This window comes from Echinops telfairi, unplaced genomic scaffold (genome assembly GCF_000313985.2).
Source record: "Echinops telfairi isolate 266 unplaced genomic scaffold, ASM31398v2 ScPeMD7_7469;HRSCAF=8507_0, whole genome shotgun sequence".
Taxonomy (NCBI): Eukaryota; Metazoa; Chordata; class Mammalia; order Afrosoricida; family Tenrecidae; genus Echinops; species Echinops telfairi.
In genome coordinates, this window is record NW_022111372.1 from 59,598,384 (window position 1) to 59,603,600 (window position 5,217).

The 5,217-nt window shown below is 47.5% G+C and overlaps 1 pseudogene; it reads left to right on the plus strand.

The window, feature by feature from the left end:
- Positions 1-3,114, plus strand: part of LOC101648099 — an 18,170-nt pseudogene extending 15,056 nt beyond the window's left edge.
- Positions 3,115-5,217: the final 2,103 nt, after the last annotated feature.

The following is a 5,217-nucleotide window of genomic DNA, read 5'->3' on the forward strand; positions in this document are numbered from 1 at the left end:
CCCACATGCAGATACACCCACATACAAGTACCCGCCGTGAAGAATGTTACCCATGCTACACCATGCTTCAAGAGAAAATTTCATTTATTTGTAATTAGAAATAAATATTTCACAATATAGAATTATATATTGTTTTCATGATTAATCACCATGCTTTAGTTATGTTCAATTTATAACAAGGAAAATACATCCTGCCTATTAGATACTTACATTATGATTCATCACAGTAGCAACATTACAGTTATGAAGTATCAACGAACATAATTTTATGGTTGGGGGTCACCACAACATGAACTGTATTAAAGGGTCATGGCAGGAAGGTTGAGAACCACTGGTCTAGACCAATATGGTTTCTCAGAGGAGCTAAGGGCTGACTATTGATGGGTCAGCCAGCGAGGAAGGCATCGGGAACGAGGTCTGGGAAGGGTCCTGAGTGGACGCAGCAGTGGGATGGAAGGCGATGTAGTGGAGGCAGAAATCCACCCCGAAGTTCAAAATTATACTCTCATCAGGTCTGCGTTTTAGAAAGCCCTGCCGATCCGGTTAACCCTGGAGGGTGCCGGACGGGCATAATTTCAGCTGAAAAAGCTAGGCTTGGCTATACCTCGTTCTGAAAACGAGCCCCTGAGAATTCTGTCATTCCCGGTTCAGAGGCATGGCATGTCTATCCATTGAAACGGACTTGATGGCCATTGGCTTGATGATCATCCCAGGGCAGGCTGCTGGGACCAAATGCATCACCGGACGAGAACTTATTTGGGAGCCCTTGTGAAGAAGGACTAGAATCTGATGCTGACATGGACATTGTCAAGACATCTCCGTGGAAAGCACTGTTGACAGGACTCGGGCACTGAGGGGCCTGGGTGAGACAGATGGAAGATGCTCATGTGCTATTTATTCCCCGTGACTGCTGTTAACCTCCTTATCTTCGCCATCCACCTTTCACCTAGCACTTCACTTTGTGAGTGTGGTGGTTACATAATCTGGTGTCAATTTGGAACTTGAGGATTAAGAATGAAGGGGTAGAGTCTAGTCTGCCAATAGGATGATAGCCAACGTGTGGGCATGGCCTTCCCCTGAGGATTCTGGGAATTCCTATATTTCCTCCTTGGAGGCGGGAGACTCACTCTATTGGCTCACTCCCTGGGAGATATTGCAGCTGACAAGACACATGGAACAACACTAGTGAGTGTCCCGAGCTGGAGGAGCCACGTGGAGACCCCTGCCAGCGCTGACATGCATACAGATTATTTTGAGAAGACAGTGGAAAAGAGAGAGATCCAAATGTTGGCCAAGGAGTTTTTGTAAACGGTAAAGATCACATCACAGAGTTTAAGGGCAGTTCTGGCATTTAGGCATAAAAAGTCCTACCCAATGGGCTGATCTCCTAAGGATATCTCCACTTCTCCTGAAATGCCCTCTTTCTAGCATTTGCTGACACAGTTTGCAGATGTTTGAGACTCTGGTCAGGGGAGTGGATGGATCCCCACTCTAGGCACTAGGAGCTTTGGGTACTGGCTCTTTCACTGTTAGGGTTATCTACTTCACAATATTCATGGAAAATAGAATTAAAAGATAATGGGGTTGCCCCACAAACAGTGGGATTTTCTCACAAACATTTTGATAGGGTAGAAGTGTCCCCTTGAATTCCTGAGACTTTACATATTTATACAAGTAGACAGCCTCATCTTTCTCCTGCAGAGGAACTGGTGAGTTTGAACCAATGACCTTTTGGTTAGCAGCTCAGTGTGTTGCAAGTCACTTGATGGTAGTGAGGTTGGAGCTTTAGTTTTACTATATATATACAGAGAGAGAGAGACAAGAAGAAGGAGGAGGAGAAGGAGGAGGAGAGAGAATAAGAGCAATTTATTTCTAAAGATTGACTCACAAGATTGTAGGGCTCAAAACTCCACAATCTTTAGGTCAGGTGGCAGGCTGGGGACTTCTATAGGCTATGTTCTAAGATCTGCAGGCCAGGTGATGGAAAGAGTGGGGAGTGGAGAGAGGGAATTCAGAGCTTCCAAAATATCTATTTATAGTTTGGAGGCAGAACACACCTTAAAGACATACTCCTTCTAATGGACTGGTTGATTATATTACATTGGATTAGATTACGGAGGGGGAGGATTAAGTTACACTGTATTGCGTTGTGTTACATTACATAGGAAACAGTAATTACATCAGTGTTTGGCCAAACCATTGGGAACCATCACATAACTAGCATGGCACAGAAAATTAATCATCGCTCCCACTCATTAGCTTGGTGACTTGGGGGTAAGTACTTGTCTCCGAGACTTCGTTTCCTTGGTTGTAAAATACTAACATTGAATTACAGTGGAGATTTTCCAAGTACAGTGAACCCTCGTTTATCGTGGTTAATCGGTTCTAGACCCTACCGTGATAAATGAAATTCCACGAAGTAGGATGCCTTATTTGTAAATCAAATATTTTCATAGTTAGAGCATAGAGGACATGAAAAAACACCCTTTAGTCACCATTACACTCGTATTACCCAATTTATTAAATGAAAAAGGGAAAATACAGTAAAACATTTTGGACGTTACAATGATCATTTATTATTTATTATATTATTTATGGCATCAAGCGTGTACAGTATGAGCCAATCAGTGGCAGTAATGAGAGAGCATGTGCTGTTACGCAAAAACCGCGATAGAGTGAAGCCGCGGAAGTTGAAGCACAAAGTGGCGAGGGTTCACTGTACGCTGCAAGTGCACCTTACATTTACATGAAAAGGGGACTAATATACCGAAAAACTGGGATAAATGAATCTTAAATAGGCTCTCATATTATCAGACTTCTCAGGGTTACCTGAGAGGCAGCATTTCTCACTCCATTTTTACAAGGACATTTTTCTTCCCCTTGTGAAGAAACACGTGGAACTAGTAGTTCTCAGAAACCATTTGTAGAAATGCTGGATTAGGTGGTGTCTAAGTTGTTCCGGGCCAAGCACTCCATGGTTCTCTGCAGTCTGGTCTGTATCCTTCTTCTCTTCCACTTGCCCTTCCTCAGGGAGGATTCCCTCGACTGGATTCCCCAGCCGCTGTTCATTCGAAGGTGATGCTCGAAGGGAAACGCAGCCATCACTGCCTGTGAAGCCCCTTAAAGATCCAGTCAGGCTAATGCAATCCCCCAGCAGCTTCAATGGAAAGCACAGCCCACACTGCGCTCAGCACAGACCCAGGCCCAGGCTGAAGGGATTGCAAAATATGCTCTGGCGTGCTTTGGAGAAAACAAAGAAACCCCTACTCTCTTCTATTCCAGACAGACTGAGACGCTTTTGTGCCCTTGGGCCCTTGCCCAGTTCTCTCATCTGCCTCAGTGCTGGTACTAAATTGATTCAAGGTTTGGGGGAAAGCTTCAGAGGAAAGAGGGAAAGGATGTTTAGAGTTCTTAAAGGCTGAAGTCACCCTGAGGACCAGCGCAGAGACCAGCTCTGGCCACCAGAGGGCGATAGCAACAGCATATGCACAGAAAGCTGTTTCCAAGAATAACAGCAGTGAATTGCATCAAATGTGCTTATGAATGATGGAGGGATTGGAGTGGGGTGTGTGTGTGCGTGCGTGTGTGTGTCCGCAATTAGGTGCCCAAAGCTATGCATCTGAAAGTCTGATCCCTGTGATAATATAAAATCTGCCCCTTTACTAAATATTCACAGGTTGTGGTCAAATAATTGAAACATTTTCTTGAAGAATAATGAGGTAGGAGGACTCAGACTAGAATCTCTGCAAAGAAAACTGTTCATGCTCTTGTGAGGATTGTGTTGTGACCCTGTGTGCAAATACATGTGTGAGCATGAGCGAATGTATGTGCACACAGTGTGTGTGACTCTGTGTGTGTGTAGGCATGACTGTACGCTCATGTAGGTACACGAGTGTATTTGTATGTAGGCATGAATGCTTATGTCTGTCGGTACATGCACACACACGTGTGTGTATGTGAGTGTGTGTGCAGGGCTCATTCAGACTTTCCCGGTGTGAGCAGCCCTCAAGGAAGTCTGGGCACTACTTCCTCCGTGCCTGCCCTCTTCACACAAACAAACAAAATCATTCCTACAACTATTTATGGAGCCTCTAACGCACACACACCCTCCCCTCGGCATCTGGAAAAGCTCAAACCTGGCACTGCAAGAAGGAAGGCAAGGCGCTCAGGGCAGAAAGGGTGCCTCCTGGGTCCGGGCTGGGTGTGCGCAAACACTTTCATTTCTTTGATGCGTCAAACAGACCCTGGAGGTGGGTTCAGATGGGGCCCTGGACCCCGTGATTTACTTGGGGAAAGCAAAGCTTAGGGTGGAAGTGGACGCCAGTCCGGGTGGCCAGCTTTGACATCTTGAAGGAGTGGGTCGACATCTTGTGGAGGATGTGGACAACCATGTCCGTTTCCGATGCATGCTCTTTGGCTGAAGCAGTGCTCTTTGACAAGGATGGAGTGAGGTGGGAGCCACCACTTCGATGGGCTCTGATGGGCAGTGCAGGCGATTAAGAGGGCCCTGGTGGCCCCTATGCGTCAGAATCGACTCAAATGCCAGTGAAGGGGGTTGCGTTTTTGATGGTGTAGTGAGTTACGGATTGGGCTGCTAACCACTGGTTTAGTTCGAACCCACCAGTTGCTCCGGGGGAGGAAGAGGAGGCCAACGAAAGAAAGAATTCATCCTGGAAACCCAGAGGGGCAGTGCTACAGAGCCCAGCAGGGTCTCTATGAGCCTGAATCGCATAGGTGGCAGTGCATAGCGGTGTGGCCTCAGGCAGTCGCTCCAGCGCTCTGAGCTTCGCGATTGGGCTGATTTTACATAAAAGAGGGGCATTTGGGCGCCCTCTCGTGGGACCCCGAAGGGGTTAAAGGAAAGAATATTAATGAGCGCCTAGCTCCACTCCTGGGCACGAGTAAAAACAAGGGTCCGTGGTTCCTAAAAGCCAATGAATCGCAGCATTTCTTTCCTGGGACAAGTTTCTGGGGGGCACTGCTCTCTGCGCCCATTCCCTCCTCCTTTGGGTCCCTCTCCCTCCATGGCTGCCTCCTCCCTCCTAGCTCTGGGTCGCTCCAGCAAAGTTCCCAACTTAGTCGACATGACGCGCGGCGCAGCCAATCGGAGGCGAAGCTGGCGTTTTTTGGGGGGGCGGGAGGGGTGGGCCCCGCGTCTCCGGTGTCTGCCCTGCTCAGTGAATGGCGAGAGCGGGCGCCGGCCAGCTCACCCGGCCG